Source organism: Schistocerca nitens, chromosome 8 (genome assembly GCF_023898315.1).
Source record: "Schistocerca nitens isolate TAMUIC-IGC-003100 chromosome 8, iqSchNite1.1, whole genome shotgun sequence".
NCBI classification, from domain to species: Eukaryota; Metazoa; Arthropoda; class Insecta; order Orthoptera; family Acrididae; genus Schistocerca; species Schistocerca nitens.
In genome coordinates, this window is record NC_064621.1 from 571259496 (window position 1) to 571276714 (window position 17219).

Genomic DNA, 17219 nt, shown 5'->3' on the forward strand with positions numbered 1-17219 from the left:
GTTTGACTTACAAGGAGATGTCCCCTGTGGTGCGATCGACTTTTTGAAACTATTTATACGGTGATGTAGGTTAACAGTAATATCCCCTATCCCACACACTGCAGCCATTCACACTGGTGGGCCCTCATTTGCGAGTAACTGACGAAAAAAATTGGGATGTTGTGCCATACTCAGTAGCGATAAAAAAGTTGCGTAGTATGGTATGGTTATGTCTTGTAATGGATGGAAAAACAGCTTTACTTGTAGAGGTTATGGGTTCGAATCTAAAGTAAAATACATTTTTTGTTTTCAAATTCTTAACTAAATGACTTTGATTTCATTCAGTTAACTGATTTAAATGTAATTTTTTAATTACACTCCTTTGCCACATAATTTTGATAGTATCAACTTCTTCATTTGCTCTTATTTTCCTTCCTATCATTCTTTACCCACTTGAAATCTTTGTTCATGCGTTTTAATTGATTTTATGTAGCTATTAAGTTCGATTTAATTTCTTTTGTTTCATCACCCTGTATTTTCTTAAGGTTCAAATGGCTCTGAGCATTATGGGACTTGACATCTATGGTCATCAGTCCCCTAGAACTAAGAACTAAATAACCTAACTAACCTAAGGACATCACACAACACCCAGTCATCACGAGGCAGAGAAAATCCCTGACCACGCCGGGAATTTTCGTAAGGTTACTGCGTTAGTTAAATTTTTGTTATGTTGCTTGAATTTCGTTTTACTTATAAACCCGTCTTTCATTTTAATTTTCATCGGCGTTGTTTTGTCCGTAATGCAGTGGATATTTAGGTTATGTTCTAAACTACTGTATGACGATCACCGTATAGAAAAATGGCACATCTGGTAAGAAATATACTTTTTCACACCACTGCACGGATATAAATAGATTATTTCGTCTTCTGTTTTTTAATTGATAGATCGGAATTTTCAAGTAATTGAATATTATAGTACATAAATATAATTAATTTCATACTCACGAAAATTCCGGTTGCAAAAAGAGTGATATAAAGAAGAATGAAGCTAATGAGAAAGTTTATACGATGATTAAAATTATGTGACACATGAATGGAAACAAAAAATTACATTTCAACCAATTACTTCAATAAAAATAATGATCGAAGTAATTTTGATAAAGATTGAAAAAAAAGGGAAAATCTGCACACTTAACGAGGTTCTAACACACAGCCTGCTGTAGGCGAAGTTGTTATCCTGTCTATTACACCACGCAACCAGGCAATATAGTTCACCTTTTCTAACACTATAAAGTTTCACACAAAATTCCGAAATTTTTTTCGCCAATAAGTCGCCTGCGAGGGCCCACTAAGGTGAATGGATGCAGTGTGTGATATCTGGGATCTTAACATACATCACCGTATATATAGTTTCAAAAAGTAGATCACTCAGCTGGGGACATCTCCTTAGTGTGACTGATGATCTGATTCCGTTGAAATCGGACAAGAACTTCGCGTGTGACCGACGACGTACTTACGATATATTATACCGCAGAGCAGGTACCAGTAACTGTACTCAGATATTACGCATGCAGAACTGCACATGAATTCTGATCCTGAAATCTCGAAATACAATGAGTTCAGTTCATTGGAATCATACTCGCATCACAATCTCAGCACGATCGACCATTCTGAACCGTTGGAACCCTCTCGCATGTCGATGATGCCGACGAGCAATGTTGACGTTTGCTTTGACTTTTCCACTTTATTTGCTAGCTCGGTCATTAGACTGATGTGGCTGAGCGAGGTGGCGCAGTGGTTAGCATAGTGGACTTACATTCAGGAGGATGGAGGTTCAATCCACTTTCGACCGTCCAGATTTAAGGTTTCCGAGATTATTTTAAAACACTCCAGGTAAATTTCGGAATTCATTCTTAACACAGTCCGACCTGGTGCTCCGCCTCTAATGACATCGCTGTCGCTGGTACGTTAAACCCTAATCTTTCTTCCTTGCTTATCGTAGTGTGACCCTGATCTCCTCTGCAGCACAAGCACATGGCGTTAGTGTAAGCAGGACTAAGAGTAAGAGGTCTCCCCGCTATATGTACAACTTGCTGCTGATAAGCTGTTACACACATTCTCTTGGTTTGGCATTATTTAGGCCGTACCTTGTTTGCGCTATTTTTACAAAGGAAATGTACAATTTACAATATTCTTCTTCTTGCATGTATTAGACTTTAAACATATTCTGTCTTCATAAACTGTTTGCCTGTTTCTACATATGTCTGTCTACATTTCTTCATCATACCCTCAGACTTCAAGAAGAATATAATAATTCCAATCCCAAAGAAAGCAGGTGTTGACAGATGTGAAAATTACCGAACTATCAGTTTAATAAGTCACAGCTGCAAAATACTAAAGCGAATTCTTTACAGACGAGTGGAAAAACTGGTAGAAGCGGACCTCGGGGAAGATCAGTTTGGATTCCGTAGAAATGTTGGAACACGTGAGGCAATACTAACCTTACGACTTATCTTAGAAGAAAGATTAAGAAAGGGCAAACCTACGTTTCTAGCATTTGTAGACTTAGAGGAAGCTTTTGACAATGTTAACTGGAATACTCTCTTTCAAATTCTGAATGTGGTAGGGGTAAAATACAGGGAGCGAAAGGCTATTTACAATTTGTACAGAAACCAGATGGCAGTTATAAGAGTCGAGGGGCATGAAAGGGAAGCAGTGGTTGGGAAAGGAGTGAGACAGGGTTGTAGCCTCTCCCCGATGTTATTCAGTCTGCATATTGAGCAAGGAGTAAAGGAAGCAAAAGAAAAATTCGGAGTAGGTATTAAAATTCATGGAGAAGTAGTAAAAACTTTGAGGTTCGCCGATGTCATTGTAATTCTGTCAGAGACAGCAAAGGACATGGAAGAGCAGTTGAATGGAATGGACAGTGTCTTGAAAGGAGGATATAAGATGAACGTCAACAAAAGCAAAACGAGGATAATGGAATGAAGTCAAATTAAATCGGGTGATGCTGAGGGAATTAGATTAGGAAATGAGACACTTAAAGTAGTAAAGGAGTTTCGCTATTTAGGGAGTAAAATAACTGATTATGGTCGAAGTAGAGAGGATATAAAATGTAGACTGGCAATGGTAAGGAAATCGTTTCTGAAGAAGAGAAATTTGTTAACGTCGAGTATAGACTTAAGTGTCAGGAAGTCGTTTCTGAAAGTATTTGTATGGAGTGTAACCATGTATGGAAGTGAAACATGGACGATAACTAGTTTGGAGAAGAAGAGAATAGAAGCTTTCGAAATGTGGTACTACAGAAGAATGCTGAAGATTAGATGGGTAGATCACATAACTAATGAGGAGGTGTTGAATAGGATTGGGGAGAAGAAAAGTTTGTGGCACAACTTGACTAGAAGAAGGGATCGGTTGGTAGGACATGTTTTGAGGCATCAAGGGATCATAAATTTAGCATTGGAGGGCAGCGTGGAGGGTAAAATTCGTAGAGGGAGACCAAGAGATGAATACACTAAGCAGATTCGGAAGGATGTAGGTTGCAATAGGTACTGGGAGATGAAGAAGCTTGCACAGGATAGAGTAGCATGGAGAGCTGCATCAAAACAGTCTCAGGACTGAAGACCACAACAACAACAACAACTAGTTTATAAGCTACAGCTGATTTTTAAGTTGAGAATTCACCAACCTTGGTACGTTTTCGTACCAGACTGTAGTCAACTGGTTTTACTTCCATCTCCTGTCGCTATGTTCCGTGTCTTATATGGTTTGCTCTTATTTAACTTCCCGTGCATCTGAAGAACTTCATTTTGTTCTTTATCTTACACAGAAAGTTCTTTTCGTGGTCTCCAGAATTCACCATCATTAAGAAGTACTGAAACAGCCTACGTTTTACAAAAATATACTCATCAATCCGGATTGGTCAAATTTTTCACAGCTTATGGGCAGTGTAGCACAAGAATACATACTTAGATATTTTCATATTCTTATATGTGTGGTGTCTGCTCTTTTGCACATGTTCTAAAGAACACAGACCACACTTGTAATTACATATGATCTGACAGAAATTAATGATCATTCACTGCATACGCGATCTTTGTCTGATTTTTTCTGGGAATCAGCATGAGGCTGCGATCAGAATGTGTTAACGTCAGTTTAGAACCTGAAGCCGACCTCGAAGTCGTGGCGGAAGAAACAAAATGAATGGCAGTGTAGAAAGCGTGTTACAGCAGAAAAAAAACCAATGTTTCAAATAACGACACAGGGTCACAGGGAGCGTATCTTGTGACTTATAGTATAGTTTGTTGGGTACGGTCATCCTCCTACAGTACAGGTGATGCAACTTTACACTGGTCCGTGCAGTGGATCAATAGCTCGATACCGACATGAAGACGGTATTTGTTTTTGATATATGGGAGGAGAGAGCTGTGGTAAAAATCTTATCGAGTTCTCTATTGGATGAAGTTAGTGCAGCTTTTATAGTTCGTAATTATTGTCTGTGGGATGGTACTGAATAACGATGATAGACGTGAATGAGCCTTGAGAGATGCAAATCTGCAGTACCTGTTTGTAGTTTGGAGAAGCACCACAATGCAGTAACAAAATCCACGTCCTTCCCCCAGTTCCTGTACTGTCTTTTGTACTACTTCGTGTTGGCTTGGTTCAAATGGCTCTGAGCACTATGGGACGCAATTTCTGAGGTAATTAGTCCCCTAGAGCTTAGAACTAGTTAAACCTAACTAACCTAAGGACATCACACACATCCATGCCCGAGGCAGGATTCGAACCTGCGACCGTAGCGATCCCGCGGTTCCAGACTGCAGCGCCTAGAACCGCACGGCCACTTCGGCCGGCCTACTTCGTGTTGCAGGCGCAGGCTTCGTTTGGAGCTGATCTTATACATCGTGCACAGTTAGCAGAGCTACATGTTCCCGTTTCCATCGAATGGTCTAAACACAGTTCTGTCGCAGTAACTCAGCTGAGCCTGTTTCTACACAGGTTGCAGTAGGTGGAAGATATAGCTTCCTCTGATTTCTACTCAGTTCTGACTTATAGTGGAACAATCACATGCACAAAGACCCAGAAATGGCAGCAGGCACTACCTAAAATTTTACTGTAGCTGATAGGTTCGAAAAAGGTGACTCGTTTCGAGATATGAGAGTGTCTCACTAGTGACAGTAAACATTAGAGGACTTCTCCATAGGCTCCAACGCAGGTATGTGGTTGAATGGAAAGACTTGATTCCTAATTCCAGATAGCATTTCTACCAAAGAGTGTAACACTAGAGACCTGAAAAGCCTGTGCACATTTCGAATGACCTCAATCAGCACACCATCTACTACTGTTTGTGATCCTTCTCAATCAACGTTCGCCTACACCTTGGCCTCTAACCCACTGGATATATTGTAGAACCTCTGACATTGCATAGGAACAGAATGCATTACAAATACTGGAGAAATATCTAGCGGCGGTATAAGGGAGTTGCAAATACTGGTTTCATACCACGTTCCTTAGCCGAATCACTTTCAAAATTCCGTGATTTTATCACGAGGTTGCATCGTGGCCTACGTGTAACTGCACTGTTGATCTGATAATATACACTCCAGCGATCACTGTCTGTATTCAGTGTCGTGGTATTTGTCTGGAAAAACCAATTCATTCGAAGGTAATGCTATAAGTCGATTTAGAAAGGCAGTATAGCTTTTAACATGAATACTTGTGTGCACCTGTAGAACCAAGACCGATTGTGATAGTAATATGGTCGTGTTTTTTTAACATATAGCGGTTTGTAAGAAGATTACGCATCTCTTTCTAAGACACAGTAGTCGCACTCGCAGGAAAAACTTATGAGACAAGTCCACGCATCGCTGTTTTTCTCTCAGCATTATTTCGTATCGCCAGCAATCAGTTATTGGCAGAGTGTTATACTTAGTAGTAGGTGGTGCGTGATAGGTTCGCCTTGAGCATCAGGCTTATAAACTATGTGTGCGTGTTCCGACATGTGCAAAGGAAATGCCTATGTCTAGTAGTAAGGAAGGTGTAGGTTTGACGTGGAATACTGTGATAGCTAAGGGGAAAGTATGTCAGGTCATAATAATGATACAAATATTTCTATTTCCAGAGCCACAGTAGTCAGCGGGGTGTATTTCCGATACTTTGCTCATTGTCGAATGTCGTCAAATTGAGACCGCGATCGTAACATTTAACAGTAAGTATAGCGATCAAATATGTTTGTGACTGGTTTCCTAGGATAATTCTGTCTTTGGGTGCGTGGCGCGCCGGCGTTGGTCTGTGGCGAAAATGATTCAAGTTTCCAGCTAACGGTAGGAGCTATCCGAATGGAGATGGATGTAGGAATGTAGCGGCCATAACCGTGTCGTCCTCTAGACGGCCGAATAGCGAACTAACACTTAATATGTGTTGGATGGCTTTCGTGATCGCGTGGAAATTTGAGAAGATTCAATATGGACGTGGACCATTATTTCCTCCCATGTAAATTGTCCAGTTGACTGCTTCTGCACATTTTGCACCTTTATTTAGTTGAGAGGACATCGACTGTGGTGTGTCTTGAGTGCATCTAGAAGGTGAAAGACGTGCGGAAGACACTATATCAGGTTCTCTAGGCATTAGAAACACCTTCTTTGACTTTGTAAATTAGAGGGATGATTTCGAATCTGTTGCATCACCGACAGGTTTTCGCGAGTGGAAATATTAGATCTAAACAGGTCTGTATCAACCGTTTATCGTACATGTAACAAACAAAAGCTTTGCATAACGCTCTAACAGGCTCTTTTGTTCTTTTCGTAACAAACTCAATTTTGCCAGCTGAAACAACAGATTCGTCTTGCAGTGGTCCTCCTCCTGCTCCAAAGTGTTAGACAGGTACGGTGCTTAGCAACAGGAACCTAAAAGTGTGGTTAGACTACAACAGTTTTGCGGTTTCTCCATCCACCTGCTCGGATCTGGGTGGTGGTCGCTATGCATAGAACGTAGTGACACAGGCCCTGACTTGGCGATCTGAATATACAAAAGACACCACTGTGTGGTGGCTTGATGTGTAAGTATCGAAACTGCGACAAGGTTTCATGGAAGTGGTGAAATCGAAAAACCGGAAAGACGCTAGAACTTTTTAAAATTATAATTACATCTTTTTTTTGCAATGTGAGAATCACACCCAGCTGGTGCGAGTGCAGACATATCATTTTTTTATATACCCGTCAGTGATAGAGGGGTTATGCTGCTGCTTGAGCGTAAAGGTACCGTGGATTATGTTCCGACATACGTTTGTGAGAAGTAATCAAACTACTATTTACATAAAAACAAAAAAAATTACTTACCTCTAGTCATAATGGAAGGATAGATTGGACATGGTGATTTGTGATTTCAACGCACTGAGGAGTATAGTGTACAAACAGGACAGGCGATACAGCTGTAACAATACGTTCCCTCATCGGCACCCCTAAGCGTACCCTCGCATTTTCCTTGTTGTTCTATCGATAGTGATATTGATTACAGTACACCAACCTGCATCGGTGATGTCTTTCCAAGCATTACGTCTGCGGTTGCGGTATTCGTTATCACATAATGCTGGACGGCTGTCCTTGATGACACTTGTTTTAGAGAATCTTGGCAGGATGCAGTATCTTCCAGAAGCTCTGATTTGGAGACTTTGTCAGATAATTTCCTAGGACTGAGGACAATCACAACATATAGCCGGTGTGAGTGTAGGCATACCATAACTTTTTTGGGCACTGTACAGATATAAGATAACTGCACTGTTTGTGTAATATGTGTGGCTTATGTTGTGCCATGACCAGAGAAAATGAAAGTGTGCCTTATCATGAGGGATGTATAGATTCAGCACATCGATAACCACGATGGTATGAGAGATTTTTATGTGGAAAATTATGTGCCCCATAGATACTGAAGTTGGTTCCAGAACCATATCTGTCAAGAGGAGACATTACCTGTACATCGATCGATGTCAGACTTCAGCATCAACAGTAATATTTAATTGTAGTTAAACTGGTAAATATGTTCCTGGTTCCCAAGATTCTTGTGAGTCTTCTATGTATTTGATGATCTGTAGACAAATTTTCCGGGGTTTAACTGTCAGTGCAATGTGGCGATCTGTACAACTGTACAAAATAGTTCTGCCACTGAAAGTCTTGTCTGCAGAAAACAATGGCAGACGGTGCTCCCACACTGCACACTGGCATCAGCAGCAGTTTGATGGGTAAATTCAGTGACGGACGGGCTGCCTCATTGGGATCTCTAGGAACAATGCTCCCTGTGTTATTCTGGGAAGCATTGGAAGAGGTTTCTTTAGCGCTACCTGTGACGTTAATGTCCATGGGTAGAGAGGTATTGCACCAGCAGTGATGCCTAGGTGAACACGTATTTCGACAGGAATTTCTCAGGTGTCAAGTATGAAAGGGATGCCGCCGCCTCATGCTTGTGGGACCAGAACGAACGCCTGTGCGTGGCTCAGCAGCTGACAACCGCATCGTGACTTTGTTTGGTTGCAACAATGCACTTCGAATTCTGGGGGCATGTGCGGAGTGGGCAGTGTCGGCGTCAGGCATCGGGTAGCATGATGTGTTTCTTTCTAGCGATCGTTTCTTTAAACTATATTCAATCGAATTCACTGACCAATAGGGTGCTGCAAATTAAAAAAAAAACTACCCCATACATGTGAAGAATATCGATTTAATTAATTTGCATATTTTTTTATCAACAGTGGTACAATAGTTAAGGGGAAGATGTGTGTGAGTGGGTGACAGCAGGTCAAGGGCAGAAAGCTGGGTTAATTTGCATAATATTTATCTAAAACGCAGTACAATAGTTTAAGGGGGTAAGTGACAAAGAAGAATGCGCCAGAAATGGCGTTCAAAAGCATGTGAAATTCTAAAAGTGTACCAGAAAATGGTGGGAGGACATAACTAATCATTTAATTTTGTATCAAAGGTGGTAGAATAGTTTAGGGAAATGGGGGTGACATGGAAAATCACTTAACAGAACAATAGGTTAAGTGCCGACAAAGGGCCAGACATTACGTTAAGACACCTGGAGTACAGTGCTGAACATTAGGTTATTCAACATGTTTGCCTCATGTAATTACTTCTTACAAGACCTACACATTTCCAAACAGCAGAGAATGATGACCAAGAGACATCCAACCTGCACAAACTGAAATTTTTAGAAATAAACAATATACCATTGAATTTCCTATTATGAGATCCTTCCTCTCCACCAAAGAGCCACCAATTTCCATATATTCCATACGCTGCTGTGAATCCCCTAAATTGTTCAATAAACAATCGCCACATTGTCTAAATTGTTTAAACACTGTTCCATAAACAGTAATCGATTACTGGACAAATCCTTTAACTAAATAAATAAACTATATTCAATACATTGCCATTAATAATTACATAATATTCTATACATTGTCTTAAGTGTTTAGACAATATTTCATACATTGCAACCTTATTCCCTCCAAATGACCGATCAACTGAGTCTTTTTCCTGCCAATTTTCGGAAGGGTGGGTAGGAGGGTAGGGGTTTACCAGAGGGTGAGAGGTTAATTAATTGATCTCTTTAATTAAATAGTCAATCAAACTGATAAGAGTGAGAGGGGCTGTTCCAATGACTCAGACCTGAAAGTGTATCTGTAGCAGCGAGGGAGAGGTTTCCTCAGGGGTGGGAGGGGGGTAACAAGGGGAAAGGAAGTAGAAGGGGCTGGGGAACAATAGGTTAAGGGCCTGGCAACCAAGAGGAAGGATCCTTTTAGCAGAAAAATAGGTTAAGTACCTGTTAATCAAAGGAGAACAATAGGTTTGCCCCTGAGTACATACATGCTCCTGATGTAGGCAACACACATTGACAAAATGTGCTGGCGTCCTTGTTGCCCTACTACCCATGAAATCCAAGTTTTCTCACCTCCCACCTAACTGTCAAAGTACTTGCAGTGGATCCTGATGCAGTTTGGAATTCCTGTGTGATGGTCTGTTACAGATGTCTACTATTACAATTACGACCCTCTTCACCTGTCAGCAGTCTGTCAGTCATCAGATGAGGTTGGCCTGTACACAATTGTGGCGTACATCTTCCTTCACATTTCCGCTCCACTATCACATCAGGAAACAGTGGACCTCGGGATGTTTAGGCGTGTGGAAATCTCGCTTACAGACATATGACGCAAGTGACACCCAATCACCTCACCACGTTCGAAGTCCGTCAGTGGAGTGCACCATTCTGCTCTCTCACGATATCTAATGGGTGTTTGGACACTTTTGATCACATTGTGTATGTATCCCACTGTGAGAAAAGCTGGTGAGTACCTTTATGGGAAAGTGTTTGCATTTGCCTACTGAACCATGATTGTACCCACGTTAGCGGGCGTTAGCCACAGAATGATCACGTCTGTCAACATTCTAGGGTGATTAGGCTTGATGGAGAGCTATTTTTTCAAAGTGTGTCATATCGCTATGGATCCATAGTGACGTCATGTTCCAGAAAGTCAATGTATAGCGGGCCTTGGAGTTCAAAGAAAAAGGTCAGCTTTACTTTCCTGGATCTGGTGTGTCTGTTGTTTCGACTACACCCCCATGAACTTCACTGAGAAGCCCTCACACATCTCCCATATAGCCCCGACCTCTCCCCAACCGATTTCCATATTTTTGGAGCCCTGAAGAAAGACATTCGTGGCCGTCTTTTCACTTCGGACGAAGAGGTGCACGCCTGGGTATAGCCCTAGCTCTGTAGGCGACCGCAAAACATTTTTCCATGACGGCACTGGGCGTGTTTTCTCACAGTGAGACAAATACATTGAAAGGTATGGCGGTTATTTCTGAAATAATAAACTGCTTACTTGCTTTTTTTTCAGATGTCTTATTTTCATGTGACTGCCGCTCATATTAAATTTCTACGAGAGCTACTAGAAAGTAAGGCCCATTCGGTCGCGAAATGAAAACCACAGAGAAAAACAAAAATGTTTTGTTTGAAACAATTAGTTACACCTTCCAGCTACTTCTCTATTTAATCGCCTCTCCGACGAGGACATTTGTCTTAGTATTGTACCAAACGTCCAGCACTCTCGTCATGCAAGGCAGCTCCCTGTGTTTTATGCCAGTTACGTATGCTTATCTGCAGCTTGTTGTCCATGTCAAAACGTTGTCTTCGTAGTAAGCGGGTCATATATGAGCAGAGATGAAAATCAGAGGGATGCAAGTCTGGGCTGTATGCTGGGTGATCCAGTTCTGCCCATTGGAAACGCTGTAGGTGCATACCCATTGCACCTGCAGCGTGTGGCCGAGAATTGTCATGAAGAAGGAAATAAATTTCAGTTAAGTTGTGTGGGTTGCGTGAAATCAGGCGGAATCTCTCACAGGCACTCATACTGGTGGAGAGACACTTTTCTCTAGGCATCTTCAACTGTTGACTGTGCGCTCATACCTGAAAATAAGTACGTGAGCTATCGACAGGCGTACTAGCGAGACTATTCCAACACTTCTATGGAAAGCTTCATCGGGTTTTCAGAGCGATTTCCTTATCGCCACCCGTCAGACGTTCATACACATCTACACCTATGAGCCAAAATATTATGACCATCTGTTTAATAGCGTCTTATTCAAACACAGTGCAACAAAGATTCTGCTTGACATGGATTATAGAAACCCCTGACAGGATTCCAGTCGCACACGGCACCACATCTCTACGCACAGGTCAAGCAATTTCCACAAATTACGGGATGGTGGTTTACGAGCATGCAGATGACGCCAGATATTTGTTCCAATGGGTACAGATCAGGCACATTTGCTGGTGAAGATGTCAGTGTGAGTTCTTTACAATCCTCCTCAAACCACTCTATCACAATTATGACCTTGCAAGATGGACAGTTATCCTTATGGTAGTTGTCATCGACTTACGGGGAGACTTCAAGCATAAAGTGACGCAGGTGGTCCATAATAATGTTACGTTGTTCACTTCTGTCATGATACCTTCGATTATCACCAGATTATCACCAGATCCCATGGAAGCCCTTCTTAATGTACACCATAGCATAGTTCTGCTCTCGCCGGCCTGCTTATGTGGTGAGGGGCATGTTTCGTGCAGACATTCACTTCGATAAGGGCGTTTACGGAACCCAACCATCGACGTGGCGTAACAAGAAACGCTATTCATTCGACAGGCGACACGTTAGTATTGATCCATGGTGGAATCACAGTGATGCTCTGTACACTGTAATCATAACTGAAGATGTCTTTGAGTCAACACAGGAACACGTAGGGATCGTGCGATGTGGTGCTCCATGTTCAACAATGGCCTTTGAACGATGTGCTCAGAAGCACTTGTGGGCGCACCAGCATTGTACTCCGCCGTCATATCAGCCAAAGATCGGTGCCTATCCTGGACTACACAGTGAGGGCCCCATCGATCTCCACATTACGTGATAAGACGTAGTCGTCCAATACCATATGGGCTACTCGTTATTTCACCGTCCTTCAGCCCCTTTCGATAGGTGCTCATGACAGTAGTACGCCAACAGGTGACCAGCTTTACCATGTCAGACATTCTTGTTTCCATCGGCAGCGTCACAACAATGTGCCCTTACTAAGAGTCGCTTACATTAGTGCATTTCCGCATTTGCGGGCCGTAGCTTCGCTATAATGAGTGCCCATGCATTTGTTTTCCGCTTACATTCTTTCCCTACTGCGTTATGTGTCCGCATCACGACCTGGACGCATGCAACTACACGGTGGGCAGTGGCCATAATTTTTTGGCTGACAGTGTACGTCTACATCAAGGGTAGGACCATTTAGTCCTTTTCGTCTCGAGCCGTATCATCATTAGACTTGCTAAAGTTCTCTTGCCTCTTCGTTTACGTTGTTTTATGGCTTTAGTGATTCTTGCATTTGGAATACGAAAATGGCTCTGAGCACTATGGGACTTAACATCTATGGTCATCAGTCCCCTAGAACTTAGAACTACTTAAACCTAACTAACCTAAGGACAGCACACAACACCCAGTCATCACGAGGCAGAGAAAATCCCTGACCCCGCCGGGAATCGAACCCGGGAACCCGGGCGTGGGAAGCGAGAAAGCTACCGCACGACCACGAGCTGCGGACCATTTGGAATACGGTCTACATGTTTTTTTTTTATCTTAACTGATATTGTTTTCTTATGTCAGTTATGTTTTGCACATTCAGATCAGTTCATATGTCATCATTTCTCTTTTTATGCATGAAAGTGTATCCAGCCACGTATCTAAGGAAGTTCATTTCACATGCCTCTGTTCCCTTTACATCTCTCTTCTTAAGAGTCCAGTTTTTGCAGCTTTAGAAGAGTGCTGGTATAGCCATGACCTTATACAACTTCAATACAGTGTCTGTGAGGGCTTACTTCCTCAGTGCTCTGCGTCAAGTTCCATGGAAATAGTTAATAGATCCAACTTATTTTGTATTTCACTGTTCGCCATTTATGTAATACTGCACCATAAATATCTGAATGTTTTAAATTGCTCTATGATCTGATGTGAATTTTAATCTTAACTCGCGTGGGTTGGTGTCCTAAAAATGCCGGACTTTTTTACTTTGTGATGGAGTCGTTCAGATGGTATTCTCTGGCTATTTTACTTAAATTAAAGACAGCTTCTTCTAAGTCAATTTCAGTCTGACCAATAATTGCTTGGTCGTCAGCAGGAAGTAGTGCACTATGTAACGTAGCAAGTTATTACCAGATAACGTTCAGTACAGTACAGCACGCAGTCATGTATCACGGTGGCTGCAGGACTTGCTCTCTGATATGACTCACAGCGCAGCTGACGCTACCGGCCATGAGAACGGTCTCCAGTACCATCTAGTAGGAACGTAAATTGATATCCCCTACGAATCTAAATAACCCATCGTAATTATCAGCCGATTTTTTTAAAATTTGGTACACAATCTTTTGTTATTAGGTAAAGGATCCTGTAAAAATTTCAGATTTTTATCTCATATAGTTCCGGAGATTGAGAAAATTACTTAAATTTCCAGAAATCGACACTTACGTTTCAAAACTCGGTTAGGAACAATAGCAGTTTGTCTTTTATTATCATCTAAAGTCATAGCAGAAGTCTCAATATATAAAATCACTTAATTGGAATTTTTCTTTTCAAAACTTTAATTACGCTGCAATTTCGTAGTGTAAAAACCATTCAAAATTATCTGCTTATTATTTTGTTGTGTATATACATGGGAATGAATGAGGGAGTGTGTGTGGGACATATGTAAAAACTTAATACTATTTTATATAAAAACGATGAAATTGAATCGTGGGAAAATAGTGTTGTAACTACGATGCTAATGACGTATGTTGAAGTGTGCTTGCTTTTGTAAGAGAGCGGCCAGAATAGAAGTCGGAAGTGGAATAAGTTTCTAAATAAATTTTAAGATTACTTTGTATTTCGGTCTATTTTATTAAATTTTATATTAGAAATTGGCATTGGAATGACGTAAATGATTTTCTGATCAGTGATTGGCTCAGGCAAGTTTTGCCGCGAGAATGATCTAGAAGGATCATTCTGATTGGTCATTCAAACCGTTAGTGAATCAGAATTAAGCTGTTCTCGCGCGCAGAAAGTTAAATAAGCACAGATTGGGGTGGCATCCAGAGAGTCACTCACCAACCTTCATACTTGTAACATCACGCTAAATGTCGCCGAGAAAATAACTAGTAAAATGAAGAACTGTTGAGCTCATTGCGTTTAGAACTAGTCAAAACTAAGGAGGTTTCAGTTACGAACATCTTGAGGAAAGTTTGAGGTTTCTGAGTTCATTTATTAGAAAGTTATGAGCGTGTGATATTTCGGCTTAGTGAAAATTCCGCGTGACATATTCGGTATTCTTTATGGAATATTTGAGCCAGAACTTCTAACTTTCAAGACCACTGATACGACCGAAGTTCCAACTCGCTATAGTAGTGGGTCAGTAACTGACAGATCAAACATTACGAGTCGGACTGGTAGGTATTCTGGCTGCTTTTCCGTGTGAACTTTTGGTGTATTGACTGTGAACGTGGAATGATGGAGCAGTTAAAATAGTACATTCGGACTTGATAGCAGATTTATGTTCTCCCTTAACAATAAAAACCAGTTTACTAAAATTAACTGCATGTACCCACCACCCGAAATTTGTTAAAATGAACTTACAGGAACTGAATCGCAACTTGAGTTACGCGGCCTCTGTGTGGTAAGTATTAGGTCGTGATTTCATCAGCGCTGCTTTACACGGCCTAGTGAGTATCTACTACTGCTGAGTGAAGGGACCTCGTAAGGAAGCCGTACTGAGGTAGGTGGACAATTAATAAGAGAGACAGTACGAACGAGTGACGACCACACAACCCCGACCCGCCGCAACTAGGATCCATATTCTTCTATTTAAAATTTTCTGTTGTCTGTAACCATGTTCTGGTTACATCGTCGATATAGATATTAATGGTAGCTGGACGTGAAATGTCTGGAATTTTTGAAGACTTTTTTTGTCACTATCTGACAGACAATTTTATCCCGTTTCAAAAAATGTATTATTTATCTACTTTTCAGTTGTTGATTTGGTCTTAAACGCTCTTTGAACAAATGTCTGCAAACCAGTAACGCTCATGCGACAGGCAAGGAATATCACCATAAACATTTCTTGCCTGCCAAAGTCATGGAAACAATAAAGCCAATATACAGGGACTTTGCAGATACAAAATTACTTAGCAAATGTCTACATGGCCGTACACAAAACCCTAATGAGAGTTTCAATAGCTGCGTGTGGCAACGAGAACCAAAAACAGTGTTTTTCGGATGGATAGTGCTCAAAGTGGGTGTGATGGATGCTTTCATCTGTTTCAATGAGGGTGTAATCAGCAGGACAAAAGTAATGAACCAATTAGGCATCCAGACAGGAAATAATATGATAGCTGCACTGACTGCCATTGATCGTTAGCGACTAGTTGAAGCTGAAAGGACTGTGGAAGCCACCAATAAAGAGTCCAGAGTAAGGAAAAGGCTCCTGAAGAAGTCAACAGAGGATAAAGAAGCAGCTGGATAGCAAAATTATGCTGCTCGATTGTTCTGAAAGAGCCATACGGTGAGTCAAAAACACTGTGAACATTCTTTACTCACTTCCTCGAAACTACGTTTTCAGACCATTAGGTACATATAACTTCACAATGGTTTTATCCATGTTCACCAAATTTCTCTCAAATGAAGAATGGGATAGTATCTTTGTATTATGCCTAATACATCGCAAAAATGATCTATGTTTGTCATTCTGTATATAATTTTACCAGTATTTTTTAGACAAAACAGTAATGTGGTATAATAAGGGTTTCTCTATTTCCTTAGATACACTCCAAACTACAAAACGAGAGGCATAATGTGTTCCTATGAATGTTGACAGCAGCCTGCCACAGTTTGAATGCTATTAGGCACTCCGTCTTCAGGCCACGAGTGGCCTACCGGAACCATCCGACCGCCGTGTCATCCTCAGTGAAGGATGCTGATATGATGGGCGTGGGGTCAGCACACCGCTCTCCCAGTCGTTATGATGGTATTCTTGACCGAAGCCGCTACTAATCGGTCGAGTAGCTCCTCAATTGGCATCACGAGGCTGAGTGCACCCCGAAGAATGGAAACAGCGCATGGGGGCCGGGATGGTCACCCATCCAAGTGCCGACCACGCCCCACAGCGCTTAACTTCGGTGATCTCACGGGAACCGGCGTATCCACTGCGGCAAGGCCGTTGCCAAATCTATTAGACAAAATAATGTAATTCCTAAACTATTATCAGATATTTCAATAAATTTACTTTTACAGCTTGAGTTAATGTCATTCATGGTTGGTAAAAAACCACAACTTCCTCCTTATTGTAGATCAAGAGTAATGTGCACTAAGAGCGAGGTATAAATATGCAGCCCGTTCACGTCCAGGTCCCCGTAAGAAGAATGAGTGAGAGGGGACACCGTCGTCTAACTCCTTGGTTTGCTTCAGTCGTATTATGTCTGCTGCCTGCCATTTTTATATGTTCATATATAAACCCTGTACAGCTGTTATGAGATGGAATCCCTCTGGTTCCTAAAATTTCAAACATTCGATTTACTCAATGGAGCACCTTTTCGTAGTCAATGTAGGGAAAAAAAAGAATTAACAACGTATTTCTGTTAGTTGTGTCAGATGGTACAGTTTCAGCGATTGGAGATAGAGAGTTCCA

At 41.4% G+C, this 17219-nt stretch overlaps 1 pseudogene; it reads right to left on the reverse strand.

Moving 5' to 3' along the window:
- Positions 1-16638: 16638 nt before the first annotated feature.
- LOC126199937 (5S ribosomal RNA) lies at positions 16639-16756 on the reverse strand (annotated as a pseudogene).
- Positions 16757-17219: the final 463 nt, after the last annotated feature.